This window comes from Mercenaria mercenaria, chromosome 2 (assembly GCF_021730395.1).
Source record: "Mercenaria mercenaria strain notata chromosome 2, MADL_Memer_1, whole genome shotgun sequence".
NCBI classification, from domain to species: Eukaryota; Metazoa; Mollusca; class Bivalvia; order Venerida; family Veneridae; genus Mercenaria; species Mercenaria mercenaria.
The window spans coordinates 54,435,991-54,452,486 of NC_069362.1; positions in this window are offsets into that span (position 1 = coordinate 54,435,991).

Here is a 16,496-nt window from a genome sequence, read left to right on the forward strand (position 1 = left end):
TTCGTGCATTAGTACGTTTTCTGCCATTAAGTCATGCATTATTGTGCTGACTGTCTTATTACAGTTGTGTGAAAAAATCAGCTACAAAAATAGGTACATCTGTGAAAGATAATGTTTTATATTAAGCTGGTTTAAAGAACAACCGTGCTATGATGCATTTGTTTTTACATTTTTGCCGTACTTTGAGACCACTGACCGTTTTATTTTTGTTATACAATGAGAGTTTTACATGCAGATCAATCTTGAATCTATTGATTGTTGTTTCCAGATGTCGTGATTAGGAAAACGTTGATTGGTGGATGATATGTATTTAGAAGTTGTTGGGCTAACAAAAAACTACAATGCACGAAAATCTGCTATGAAAATATGTAATATCTAATATATAATGTTCTTTTCAATGACGGATTATTACGTTTTGATATATTCAGTTGTTTTTAAAATACGACCGTGCTGTGAGGGTGTTTGTTCTTGTAATTTTTCGAATATGAGGCTACTGTCCGTTTTACCTTGGTTTTACACCAAATTATAATCATTAATCCATTAATTATTTTAGACGTGATAACCGCAACATTGTTTGGCTGACATATATTTCAGAAGTTATTTATTTGACATACGGTAGAAAGCGACATCCGGTCTTAAACAATCCCGAAATGAATGTATTAATGGCTGAAGTGGATGAACCTTTGCCTAATTTCTGGGTTACGAAATCGAAAAACTAGAGGACTTACAGAAACTGGCCCACAGACCATTATGGCGACACAAGTTTTGTGCAAGTTTGATTAAATTCAAATTATAAATGAAGCTGCAATTGTGCAGACAAGGTCAAAATAGCTAATTCTGGCCCTTTTAGGGACCATAACTCTGGAACCCATAATAGGATCTCGCCAGTTCAAGAAAGGAACCAAAATCTTATAGTGATACAAGTTGTGTGCAAGTTTGGTTAAAATAAATCATAAATGAAGCTGCTATTGTGCAGACAGGGTCAAAATAGCTAATTCTGGCCCTTTCAGGGGCCATAACTCTGGAACCCATAATGGAATCTGGCCAGTTCAAGAAAGGAACCAAGATCTTATGGTGATACAAGTTGTGTGCCAGTTTGGTAAAAATCAAATCATAAATAAAGCTGCTATTGTGCAGACAAAGTCAAAATAGCTAATTTTGGCCCTTTCAGGGGCCATAACTCTGGAACCCATATTGGGATCTGGCCAGTTCAAGAAAGGAACCGAGATCTTATGGTCACACTGGCCATAGCTTTCACAGAAGTGGTGGTTCCAACGCCGCGGCGGTGGAGGATTTGTTGCAGAAGAGGTGGAGAAATATGGCCAACTGACTACTTTTATGCTGTCATCGGTAAGTTTTCTAATGAGTTTTTCACATTTGACTGAAAACATCCAGTAAGACAGGAGCCCACATGTGTACTCTTCAACCACAAACACTTGCTCAGTGCAATTCTTTGTCATTAATGTAAACACTTCTGTACAGTTTGACGAGGGACTGCCGTTTTGGGAGAATTACCATTTTAAGAATTATAAATTACCATTAAAAATGGTAAAATCTTGTACAAAACGACCCCTGAGCACGTTTGCAGCAAATCGTAAGTACGGCACTTTTAAACAAAATCTTTTTCTTCGTAATAGGTGAATTTTCATTACAGGCATATGAAAAAATCTACCAAAAATTGTCACAAACTGACATACGGGCCTTATTGTATCTGTAGTGTGAATTTTTGAGTTATTGAGGTAAATGTCAGATTTCACGCATAAAATACCTCTAATGTTTTTATGTATTTCATAACTTAAATTTCCATGTAAGAAAGCTGATATTTTATAAACTTCAGTAATTCATGTTTTTATCCCCAAAACCACTGTAACGGGCCTTAAGTTGTCAATTTCAATCCGCGCCAAAGTAGTCGGATTTCCCGGCTATATCATGATTCCCGTGGAAAAGCAAATAGTCGGAGTCCACGGATTAGCCGTGAGTCCCATGAAATTTAGTATTTGGCGGGACATTACCCTACAAATAGACTGGACTAGATATGCATAGTGCACACCACATTTTGACATTAGACGAATCTATGTCAGATTGATTTTTCTTGCTAGAAATTTATGCTCGATCGAGGTAAGAAATTTATTTGTTAGATTTTTGTATGATTTTTTAATTACGATTTTTATTTGGTAAATTTTTGGTCATTCTACTAAATTCTGTAACGTTTACTTTTCGGCATGTGATTTTGGCTAGTTTCGGTATGTCAGGACTATTTATTAAATTTTTCAGACTTTTGTAAATTATTTCGAAAGAGGAGTCTAAAATGTTTCGTTTATATAAGATGTAAGATTTGTACTGAAATTTGTAACATGATAATTGTAACGTACTCTTTGTCAAACATTTCGTTGTTATGGAACGCCGATACTGCATTGCACTGTAATGTATAAATCTATATGGCAAGTCTAGTACCATGTATGTAATATGTTATTGTAAAATGAAACGAAAGCTTTCCTCGCCAGATAACTCAAACCCTCAACTGGATAAAAGGCAAACTTCTATCAGCGAAATGAGTCAGCCGTCCAATGTGCAACCATTAAATATAGCAAGCATGAACAATATGAACAATTATCAGACTCCAGGTAATGTCTTCTATACACCCCAGGCCCAGCCACCATCTTCACAGCAGTATATGACCTCGCCCTTGGGCATGCAGCAATACCAGTCTGTACCGCAGCAGTCGTTTAATCAGCATTCCCAGGGACAGGATAATTTCCACCAGATTATTATGAATAGGTTTGATTCTTTGGACGGTAGACTGAAAAAATTAGATTCTATTCAGGATCAATTATCATCACTTACAAAAAGTATATCAGTTATGGACTCATGCGTTACTTCCCTTGAAGAGTCTGCGCGTAAAACAAACGATCGCTTGAATAGTGTTGAGAACAGTAGGGCTTATGATTCACAAAACTGTGATGATATCAAGTCGAAACAGTCAGAGATAGATAAAATGTTAAAGAAAGAACGAGACTGTATTATCCAGCTGCAGCAATAATATGACAATCTTAAATCGGTTCCCGAGGAAATCACGGATTTACAGTCTCGTTCAATGCGTGACAACCTACTTTTCTTTGGTTTTGATGAACTCCGTACTGTTGAAAGCAGGCGATCTGAAAATTGTGCCAACACTGTGCTTGAATACTGTAAAGATACATTGAAAATCCTGGATGCAGAAACTAGCATTAAAATTGAGCGGGCCCATAGACTAGGCAATAAATATGACAGTGCGAAATAGAGACCCATTGTTGTAAAGTTCAATCATTTTCCAGATAAACTCATGATTAAACAAAAGGCTTCAGATTATGCGAAATCGTTAAAAACTGGCGTTGGTACGGGTTCCCAGGGTGTTTCTGCGAATCCACAACCAACTGTACCTAGCCAACCAATCCAGCCCAAAATACGCGAGTGAACAGTTCCCAAAAATCATACAGGCGCGGCGCCGTGTTTTGATACCGGCAATGGTTAAAGCCAAAAATGATGGAAAGTCAGCATACTTATCGTATGACAAACTGTTCATAAACAATAAAATGTACACAGTGGAGAATGTAGCCACTTCCGGCTACAGCTAGGAAGTTTCTGAGAAACAGTTATCGTTTCTAGTATGGAACGTACAAGGTATAAATTCGAAACTGAATGATGGTGACTTTATTAACTTTGTAAATGATTTTGACATTTTGCTATTTGTAGAATCATGGAATTCTAACAAAACTAATATTAAAATTGAATGTTTTGATAATTTTAACTGCCCTCGTCCAAAGTCAAATAAAAGGGCTAAACGTGAAAGCGGGGGAGTTATTGTGTATTATAAAAAATGCTATAAAAATTATTTAGAGCTTATTAGTTTAGATGCCAGAGGTATAATTTGGTTTAAACTTGATAAGCATTTTACTTGTGCCAAATATGATTCTTATTTTTGTGTGAGCTATATACCGCCTGAAAATTCAGCTTTGTATAGAAATAATAATTCTACACTATACGAGTTTGACTTTTTTGAACATATTAATACTGAAATACGTAATTACAGTGACCGTGGGGTTGTTTACTGGGTAGGTGACCTAAATTCTCGCACAGGTGACTTAGTCGATTATGTACCTAACCTTAACCTTGACCGTTATGTTGATATACCACAGTCTGATGCGCAGACGATCAATTTGCCTGTGAGACGTAATCAAGATCAACAGGTCAACAATTTTGGGATAAACCTGTTAAATATTTGTAAATAAAATGACATGTGTATAATAAATGGCCGCCATGATGATGGAAGGTGTACTTTTCATTCTACTTTGAAAAATAAACCAGTTTCTAGTTTAGTTGACTATATTATTATGGGATATGAGGGTTATCAAGATATAACAGATTTTTGTGTTCTTGATATAACAGAGTTCTCAGATCATTGTCCTATTGTATTTGCATTGAATTATTGTATTGATTTACCACAAAATGATTCTGTAGAATATGATAAGATTTTTTTGGGATATATCCAAAAAAGACTCTTTTCTAGAAGAAGTAAATAGCAATTGTTTATTATTTGACAGTATTAATAGCAAATTGTTATCGGGAATATGAGATAGACCAGTGTATGACTGAGTTTTCTAATTTAGTTCATGACATTTCTTATAATTGTTTTGCCAGGACAGTGAATAGTCGTCTGAAATTTAAAAAGAAAAAATCTCCATGGTTTGATGAAAATTGTAGAACGGCAAAGCATAACTTTTTTGCAGCCAAACGGCGATATATGTTTGATAGATCTGATGAAAATAAATTACACTTTTTAAACTTGAAGCGGGTTTTTAATGAAATAAAGCGTAAAGCCAAGTCAAGCTTTTATTATAAAGAGAAAATTAAATTGTCAGAGATGAGCAAGAAGTCTCCACGTAAATTTTGGAAATATATGTAATAGAAAGAGCATTGAAACTCGAGGGTAAATGATTTGTACGAGGGGGCATAGCCCCCGAGTATAGAATGTTTACCCGAGAAATATATTAAGAAATTAAAAACCAATTGTATCATCGCTCGGTGCTTTTTCTTAACAAGTTTGGTGCAGGTAATTCATATACACTGAGTACAGGGTGCGGTAACTAAAAGTGTGCAGGTATTTAATACCCGCACGCTAGTTACCGCACTGTTGGATAGGAAAGTATGCCAGCGTGTCTGGAACAGTAGACAGCGAGGTGTATTTTATTGATTTTCTGCTCTAGCATTGGTTTATTTTACCTGGGATTTACACATTTGTAAAGCAAGGATTTTAAGTACTCACTGAACTGCTGTATATGGCAATGTGGAACGCCTACAACTACTATATATGGATGGGTATGATACAAAACAGAAAGAACATTAAAACTCTTGGGCAAACAATTTATACTCTGGGGCTATGCCCCCTCGTACAAATTGTTTACCCTCGAGTTTCAATGCTCTTTCTATTACTAGTACCACTGCTAATAACGTGAATCTGGAAAAATTTGTCACTCATTTTTCTAATATTTTTAATGAATCTCAAGGTCGATTTGATATAAATGATCACAATGTGTCACGTGGTGAAACTGTAAATATTGATCAATTAGATAGATCAATAACTGTAGCAGAAATAGAAAAAACTATTTCTACGTTAAACCGTTATAAGAGTATAGTGATTATGAAAATAATGTATCTGATTTTTTTCATTGATACAAAATCTTTTATATCACCTTATTTATGTAGTTTGTTTAATCATATATTTGAAAACTGTGTTTACCCAAAGTCATGGGTAAAGGGAGTTATTGTACCCATTTTTAAGAAGGGTGATACGAGCAACCCCTCTAATTATAGAGGAATCACATTAGTAAATGTCATTGGTAAAATCTTCTCACTGTTATTGAAAAATTGGATAAATAAATGGTGTGAATCAGAAAATGTTTTTACTGATACACAATTTGGGTTTCGTGACGGGTGTTCTACAGCTGATGCTATTTTTCTTTTACATACTATTATTCAAAAAGTATTATCAAAACGTTCTAAGCTGTGGAGCATTTTCATAGATTATCAGAGCCTTTGATACTGTTAATCGTGATGCATTGTGGGTAAAGTTACTCGAAACTGGTATCAGCTGTAAAATGGTCAATATGATTAAATGTATTTATAATTTGTTCAATCTTGTGTTAAATTGTCAAGTACTGACTATGGAGTTGTCAAAATTCTTTGAAGTTACAATTGGTCTTAAACAGGGAGAGCCTTTTTCTCCCCTTTTATTTATACTATTTATAAATGATGTTATTGGAAATTTGGATATTAATTCGTTAACAGACAGAGATCTTGATTTGCTAACAATGTATATGATATTATTTGCCGATGATATGGTCTTGTTCACTACTGATCCGAAAAGCCTGCAGGCACAAATTGATAGTATTTACCAGTATTCAGAAACATGGGGCTTGAAAATTAACGTTAGCAAAACTAAAATATGTGTGTTTGAAAAGCGTAAACAAAACGTTTACCCTGACTTTATCCTAAATGGAGAAAAAATTGAAATAGTGGATAATTTTACGTACTTAGGTGTAAAATTTACATACACTGGTAATATGTCAGGAGCTGTAAAATCCCTACATGATCAAGCACTTAGAGCTTATCATAATATTTTATCATTGTTTGATAAAGTAAATTTTGATATTAAAACCAAACTCTCATTGTTTGACAAAATGGTGGTACCAATATTACTGTATGGTGCTGAAGTGTGGGGAATCTATAATAATACTAGTTACAAATATGTTGATAAACTACATATAAGATTTTGCAAATATATCCTGGGAGTCAAATATCAAACTCCAAATAGTGCTGTACTTGGAGAGCTGGGAAGATTCCCATTATCAATCATCTGTAGAGAAAGATCAATAAAATATTGGTTAAAAATTATGAAAAATAATGATTCACCTATGTTTAAAATGTATAATGATCTCTGTCAAAATGTACAAACGAATTGTTGGGCAACTAGAATGAATTCAGTGATTGATCATCTTGGTTTTGGTAATGTAAGGCGTAATTATGATGTAAATGTAAATTATTACCCGATTATACAACGTAGAATTCGTGACCAGTACATTCAAGAATGGAGAGAAGCTATTAACACCATGGCAAAATTGGATTACTATTGTAAATATAAAACAGATTTTGTATTCGAAGATTATCTTTCTAATATCACAAACGATGACCTGAGAAAACATTTTTCTAGTTTAAGATTGTCTTCTCACAACTTGGAGATTGAATTTGGTAGATATAGAGGTATTGAAACAGAAAACAGACTGTGTAAGTTATGTAGTCAAAATACAGTTGAATCAGAATATCATTTTATGCTATGTTGTGACACATTTCATGGCCTTGTGTACAGAAATTTTTCACGCTTATGTCGACAAAAAATGAACGTTTGCAAGTAAAAGTATCTAAATATATTAAAGAATGTATGTTAATTAGGAAAAATGCCTTGGAAATTTTAACTGTTTCTTAAATGATTGTTATATGATAATGTGTATATATATATATATTTAATATTCACTACTACATTGTACTTGTATTTATTTTTGTCTTTGCCATAGTTTTTTGTGTTTGTAAATGGCCAAAGGCAACTTGTTTGCTGATTATGCCAATAAATTTGAATTGAATTGAATTGTAATTTGAAATTAATTGTGTGCCAGTCTATCCCTTACAGAAGCAAGCCTCTGTGGCGTACATGCTGCGTATTTGCTGTGTATATGCTGCGAACACAGTAGTACGCCAGAGGAGTACATTTTACATACACCGCATGCCGCGTTCTATTTCGACGAGTACACAGCATGTACGCAGGAGGTCACTAGTACACTTCAAGTACGCAGCACAGACTCTGAAAATTTAAGGAGTACACTGCATGTACGCAGGAGGGACTTGTACAAGAAAATAGTACACTGCATGTACACCGCTGATACTTCGAAATTTATAACACTTATATTTAGTTGCATTAAAGTTGTTTCCCCTTGATGCAGTTACGCCATTTTCTTCAGATGTTCACCAAATTACATGCTACAAAAATTGATTTATTTCATTGAAAAGTGGATGAAGAAAAGCATACTAATTTATTTGATAACATCAATCTACATTATTTTGGTAAGGGTAAATACTTATTGATGCATGTCACTTATCTTTTTTCTGTTTTTTTCTGTCCAAATGATCAGCATTTGCATAAGAAAGTTGGTGGGGTAAGGAATTTACATTATCACAGCAGTTTCGCCACAAGAGTACACAGCATGTATGCAGCAGGAGTACACAGCATGTATGCCGCAGGACTCTGGCCAGGAGTACACAGAATGTACGCCGCAGGAGTACACAGCATGTACGCCGCAGGGGTAGTACACCGCAGGCTCATTTGCATGTGAAAAATGTATGTGCCGTGTACATGCTGCGTACTATTTCCCGCATACTAAATTCCTCCAGCGTACATCCTGTGTACTATGTAGTCCACAGCATGTATGCAGCAAGTAGTACGCGGCAGAGCTAATTTGCATGTCAAAAGTGTACTACAAACGTACTATCGGTGTATGTGTGGTGTATATCCTGCGTACTATTTAAAGCCCTTGATTTCAGTACACATCATGTACGCATCATATACGCTGTATGTACACAGCAAGAGTACGCAGCAGGCCTTTTTCTTCAGTAAGGGATAGCACATCTAAACAGCATCCATTTTGTGTATGGCATTTGATGTTATATTGATGCCAACTATGGTATAACGTTTGTTTGCATTGAACTTTGTTAATTTGTAGTTGTAAATAATAGCTGCATTGAACTTTGTTAATTCGTAGTTGTAAATAATAGCTGCAATTTATCATTTCCGTATCTATAATGTTTCATCAAACTTCATATCTTTTTCATACTACAACTTTAGACTTTTAAATTATTAATTTCAGAAATAATGAAAGTAATAAGTGACGTATTTTAATCACGTGACGTATGAACTTAGTAGCACATATATTTTATATAAGTAGCATGTATTATTTATGGGAGCCTACGGAGGTATGGTGTACCAAAAGGAGCAGTTTTATGCCCCGACTTATTTGTTTTGCTATGGTGCTTACCATATGTTATATATTTTAGCTTCTTCCGCCAGACGATTTTTTCCTGGTGATGATGTCACAACCCGGAAGTACAATACCCGAGGTTCACTTGTCTTCACTCGCCTGGATGTGATTTTCCCAGCGCAGAGCTTTCGTCCCATGGTTGTGCCGTAAACCGCAAAGACGATGATTTTTGTTATCGTCTGAAGTCAGCTCAGGGATGCAATCACCTACCATCATAGGGAGCCAAAACGGAGTCAACGTATTCACGGTTTAAAGGGACTTTATTTGAAGATATGTTATATTTTTTGTGCTACTTAAAGTTCGAAATTAACTGAAACAACTGTGCCACGTCACGTTACAACGGAATTGTCAGTGTTAGAACTCTGTATCGAGAGATACTGAACTCTGATTTTCTTTTTTCTTTCTTATAATCCGTTTTTTTTTCTATTTATCATTTACTGGTATTCATTGTTAATAATCATTTTATGTAAATAAATTTGTAAATATTGTAAAGAGTGTTGATTTGTTCTGATAGTTATTGTCGCCGGTACGTCCATCCTTGTCACAAAAATGATTCCAACGCAATGTGCGGTGGGTACAGCTGCAATGCATTACGGTGAATCTTGTTTCTTTAATGTTTGTTATGGACTTTTAACTTAAGTAAACAACATTTCCCTGGGATTTTGATTGGGGTAAGTCCATGAAATCGCTTTGACATCAGACAGCAATAGAAAATGTTCAGTAATAATATACTATTGATTTGTACTTCCGTTCTGTTGAATGCATACAAGAAAAGCTTTATTTTAAACCATAATTATTTTACTAAATCAACTGCCAAATTAACGCCATGTTCTTTCGTACTAAATACACCTCAGTTATGATTATTCATATTAACACATGAAGGTTTTCTTCATTTTACCTTTCCCTTATTATATACAAAGTATTGTCAACGGACAATATCTGTTGTTTGATTTAATGCTTACCACCTGCGACTTTTACATCACAGAACAGACAAACTTATCTAATATACAAACTGACAGGGTTTCTGCTGTCCCTTATATTTGTTTTGGCCACATAATATCGAAGCCGGGTATGCACTGGGGTGGGGGCGGGGAGTATTCTCCAACACACTGCACATGCTGCAACCATTTGTCATTTGTATAGGTTTTTAATCATGTTTTAGCATATTTAAGTATGTTCCCAGCTGTAATTTCTCTTCAGTTGTTAAAATAAGAATAACTGAAATGAATTGATTACTTGTCATCCTCTTGGCAGTAGAACAAGGAGTTAAAGGTCTCTTAATATGTTTGATTGGCGCTGTGACAGTTTTCAGAGGAGAATGAAGTTTTTGTCTTTCATTTATTGTAACATTTCTTTCTGCTTGTCTGTTGTTAGTTGTTTGTACTCTTTTTCTCCGTTTGTATTTCAGTGTTAAACTTAGCCTTAGAATCATCAAGATAAACAATTTACTGAAGATAAGGCCATGAATGTGGCGTATGGTGTTAACAAGCTTTTCCTTTGATTTGACCTGGTGACCTTGTTTTTGACCCCACATGACAAAGTCTCGAACTTGACCTAGAGATTCTTAAGATAAAAATTTCGTGCACAGTGTGCCTAATCACGTGATCGTGCTACATCATTTTGAGCTCGAAAGTGAAAGTAGAAAGGTAAACAAAAATCGAAAATCAGGCCGTAAGTTTTTTAATCTATACATTGTGTAGAGATGGTACCTAAAAAATTCAAATTCATCTTTACATATTTTTTTCAGAGTGAAATGATAGCTAAATGCACCAATTTTCTAAACATATTTATGGTTTTCCTCTTCTCCATGCAAGAATAGAATTATTTGATATTTAAAAAACGACTTTTTCAAAATATCTGAAGCAAAATGGACAACTCTTATATTGACCGTTTTTCAATGATTTTAGGATTTCCCCAATTATAGTCTATATCAAAAGTTTCCACAGCTAAATAAATTCAATAGAGTATAGTGTAAGTTTAGTCTACTTTCAACACTTTGAAATAGCCTATACTGAACTTCCTTTTGTCTTTTAATGAAGTCAAAATCCAAGACTAGTCAAGAGCCTAAAACGGTTGAAAAAATTCTGAGTGAAAGAGAATGACATCTTCTTTATCATAAGCTTGCCAAAACTATACAAAAATTTTACCTGAAAGAAGTTATTAAAGATTTTATAATGTAAACAAACCCCTACACCATTTTACCATCAATATTTCTCATTCATAAATGCACTCAATTCAGGTGATAAATAAAATTATTCGCGTTTCGAAATTACTTTTCTTGGTAGTTTATCCCAGTACTAGTTTGGTCTAAGTTTATGCTAGTATATTTGGGCGTTCTTTGTCACGTGAATTTCGTGAAATATTTCGGCGTATATAAGTGTGAACTGATATTGTTCTCACCACTCGAGGTTTATGTTTGGCAGCAAACAGTCTGTAATTCAGTATGAACGATTCAGAAAATACAAACAAGGCTTCGTTATGGGACCTGAATGACTTCTTCGATGAATAATTCTATGAATAGAAACATGAGAAGTGGGATTTAGAGAAGATTCACAGTGAACTGCAGTATACGACAGGAAAGAGGAAGGTTGCTGGCGATTTCCATGACGACAGAAAGATCCAAAGAGCTGAAGAAAGAGTTGAGTTAGGCTCGAGAAGTTTTGAAAGAATCAGACACAGTCGTCTGTCAGTAGTTTTGGACCTGTGGACATCGCTGTAAGTCATTTGAATTTTATTTTCATAATGTTGAAATCGCCCCTTAGATTAACACAATGTATGCTTTACCATCGATGTTATATAAACATATGTCCGTTAATCTGCACGTTAAATTCATGCAAACATTTATTGCACAGGTTTATAGTTTAGAGCAGAGTTCATGCAATTTGTTATTAATCGTAAACAAATAAGCCTGTGTTACGGCGGATTTATCACCCCTACTCATGATACTGGACTAAAATAAGTATTTAATCTTTTAATATAGGGTTTGTTGTGTTCATATAAGTTTAAAATGTTAACTGGAATGTTCTCTTAGTCTTTTTGAAGCTTTCGGTGCACAGGTGCAGCCAGAGCTCCAATGGGGGGATTTCAAACCGGAAATAGATATATCGTCACGTATACGTGTGGTAACGTGGGAAGCCAGAATCCACAGTAGCAAAGCCACTGACGAAAGTCAACATCATTGAGAAGATGATAAGTATTGCTTTTATTCATATTATGCAGACGTTAAATGCCAAGCGAATTTCTCCAAATCTAACTTTGTGTTTCCGTAGCAGAAAACTCGATGAAAGGCAGACTGAAAATAGTATTTCACATTTTGGAATTAATGCAGATACAGATATCCTTTCTGTATTTCACTATGGATATGTTACTCTTTTTATCAAAAATGCCGCCGTCATTTGTTTTTAAAGAATAACAGGTCTGATCTAGAAAATTTAGTGATTTTATTTTTCCGCTGTTAAAAGATTTTGTCAGAATGACCTTAAAATGCGAGTCCTTTGTCGGTGGAGATTCATCTTAAAAGGAAAGTTTGATTCTAGATTTTAGTGTATAATATAATAATGTTAGCAAAATGTATGGACCGTTTTACTAGTGAGTACAATAAAAAGTTGCCTCTATACAATTCATGATTTAGGACCTCAGACACGGAGGCTTCCGACGCTTGTTCCGTTTCTTGGAAAATTGTAAACAATACATGGGTATTGCAAGAATTCTATATTTGGTACAGTAAAGTTTAAAACTGTGGCAAGGATTTTTGACAGTTTGACAGTTGAAGTCTAGTTTGAGATCTCCCCCTTGTTAAGTACCGTGGGAATTTTAGATGATTTCATTTTAGCAGATGTAATACCAGTTAAAATTTATGTATCATCCTTGTGTAAACAATGGTTGAAATACTATTGGTGTGTATATAGAGACGTTATTGAACATTTATATTAAACGTGTTATAAAGGTCTGTTACAAATTATAAATTTCATTTAAAGAGACAGTAGATCTATGTGTGATTCTTACATTACATGCAATATTTACCCGCTGTTGATAATAGATTAATCCATTTGTACAGGTGTATCACTAGTGGCATGAAGTTTTTATAGTTACATAAACATCGTTATAAAGAGTGACAATTTAGTTTCACTTGTCTGTGTCTGTGACAGTCTAAGTGTATATCTAATTGAAATACTGACATTTGTTTGCAGATTTGTTTAATACACACAGAAGATGAGAAACTGTTAAAAGATGAGCAAATATGATTTCACCGTAACTGTTTGCTTGTTGGGGGCAAAGAACCGTTTACATCTCTTGAATTTAAGAAGTTCCGTGACTGGTGTGAGAAAGTGACTTTACTTGGTTCGCCATTCACTGTGGCATTGTACTTGGTGTCTATAAGTGATAGCTGTTGCAGTAAGGCAAAGTTAAACATGGTTTTCTACTCTATTAATTGGTCATGTACAAAGTCCTTGTAACGATGATTGTTTGAAACTGTTTAAATGACTGTAAAAGAATAACTGCCAGACCAGTGGTAAAGAATTCTAATATTATGAAACAGTTTATTGAACATTTCCCTTCCGAGAGCAGTTCCCTATCTGATTTAAGATTATATTGTTTATTTATTTATATATATATTTTTTTCATTTGGCGGAATTTTAAGAATTAATGAATCACTAAGGATTTCAAGATTTCAGAATTTCATTGTTAGATATAGTTATTGAAAGTCAGACACTGTTGTTCGTAGGGACGGAAACGTATACCGGACATTCCTTCTGCCTTGTCGCTATCTTAGAAAGATATATACGAAAACCACTTATATCATTTTCTTCAGAATATATTTTTCGTTCAGACATTTCAAGAAAAAGCATAATAAACGATTGTTTTGCGAAGTGATTCAGACAGCCGCTTACTTATTCTTCTGTTCATCTTGGTTTAAAACAAAAAACTTCAGTTAGTTGTTTGGACTTCATTCTTTTCGGTCGGGGGCTGATACTATGGTTGCTAACAGAAGTACTTGTGAGAGGTTGTGGCAGAGGCATGGCAGGTGGAAATGTGTCATCAAGAGATGGCTATGTGAAAGACTCTTTGAAAGATCGTCTTTTTGTCTCTCATAATTAAGACTTTTAAACATATCAGGTTGAATTTATTGCGTGAATTTTATTTTTTTATATGTTACACTCTTAAAAGGTGCTTGAAACTAATAACTTGAGGTTAAATAAATATGGTAATGTCACACTGGGTTTTATTTACATCGGAATACTGTACTTAGTGTTTTACATGTAACAGACTTATCTATATTGTTTAACTTACAGTTGCTGGTAGCGGAATGCTGCAATGTATGCATTACAAGCAGCTGAATGCTGAGTTATGTGTTCTTCTTGCAGTGGAATGCTGCGTTAAGTTATTTTCAAGCAGTGGAATGCTGCGTTATGTTATTTTCAAGCAGAGGAATGCTGCGTAATGTGTTCTTCTTGCAGCGGAATGCTGCGTTAGATTATTTGCAAGCAGTGGAATGCTGCTTTATGTGCTCCTCCTGCAGTGGAATGCTGCGTTAGGTTATCTGCAAGCAACGGAATGCTGAGTTAGGTGGTCTTCTTGCAGTGGAATTTTAAGAAGTGGTATGCTGATTTTTGTGCTCTTCCTGCAGTCGAATGCTGCGTTATGTTATCTGCAAGCAGCGGAATGCTGTGATATGTCGTTGGTGTCACTCGAAAATGTCGTATCAGCAATAATGGCACTTTTCAGGAGGAAGAAAAAAATCAATTAAATTTTACCTAGTAAAGTTGTTGTGGCGAAACTTGGATAAATTAACGTTAACGTAAAGCTAATATGAACAAGAATGATTGACTGGTGATAATTCCTTTAGATCTTGAATATAATTACATACGACATTTTCGAAGAAAAAACAGCTACATGAGATGCTCTCATACGACATACCAATACAATACGACATTTTTGCAAAACTTTTATTGAAACTCCAGAGAATTATACGATATTTTCGCACAAATTAAAAACGAAAAACATCCATTGATTTTATCAAAATAAAATGACAAAATTAATGTGAAATACAAATTCTCGCTTTTCTGCTAAGAATAAAGAGAAGAGTGGTCAAACAAACACGTTTTTTAAATGTCAACAAGTAACTTCTGATGTCAAACAGTCAATCATAAATCCGGCAATAATGTTGTTTACGTTACCATTATAATACTTCTAAATAAAATGTTTTCTGAGAGTCATAATGCTCTTATTTGTACACATTTCAGTCACTCTTGAGAATCTACAGTAAGTGTATCGTAAAAATTGTGATAGTCAACAGGAATTACAGACTTCAGCTGCTGTAAATGTGTGAACTTAGTACGTTTTATACTCTGTGCACTCGTATAAAACCGAGGTATCATTTCGTCTACTGCCATATCTGCTTTCTTCCTCTGTGGTAAAGGAGAGAACTGATCTCCAAATACAAGTTTAAATTCTATATCCCCTTTTGGATTGTAGCTCAGACATCGTATATCAGTAACGACTGGGTCACCTACTCTATTGCCTGGCCTGATACTTTCATACGACTTCAAACTTCCAAAGTCCTTTAAGAAGTCATGCTGTATGTATTTCACTTTTTAAGGCTGATTTGGGCGTGTTTCTTTAAAACATTCTACATAGTTTGCTGGGTCTTTTTCTAAGTTTACGTTCAATTTGACTGTGAACTGCATCGACCTCCATTTGAGTGTGTCCTTTCTCTAAGTATTTTTGCAGAATTTTCACATTGTATTTTACAGCAAGCCTTAACAATGTCTTTGAAAGCGTAACATTTCTGTTCTGGTAGCAACATCCATCACTAAATAAAACAATTTCCTGAATTTCACTGTTGCCTACAAGAACACCTTCTAAGTAATCATTTCTGCAACTTGCAAAGGAATTAGCACTTAATCCTGCTTCCCCTTCATGCCATAAGTAACAGGTAACATCTCGTGTCGTAAGATCATACACCGTGAAGTTGTGGCATGCAAGCTTTGTCTTGTAATAAAGTGCACTTGCTTGAAGACTAGGACTTAAAAGTACAGCCTGTACATCCATTGTAATTACTTTCATCTTTGGATCGTCTTCTGCCCTTTCTTTTTCTCTTGCCTTTTCTGATCTAGCCTCATCTTTTCGCTTGATGTGCAACAGATATTTATCCTCTGTGATATTTTTGGTTTCATAACCAACACAAATGTCGCATTGATCCTTTTTTGGCTGAAATAGAGCTAGATCAAGTGACCGAAATATTCTAACAAACAGAGTTCTTCCAACAGGTTCATTTATACATTCATTTTTGTACAAATTGTACAAACTAATCATATCTCTGAATTCAGGTTCAAGATAACTTTTGTTCGACGTAGACCGACAATAATGTGA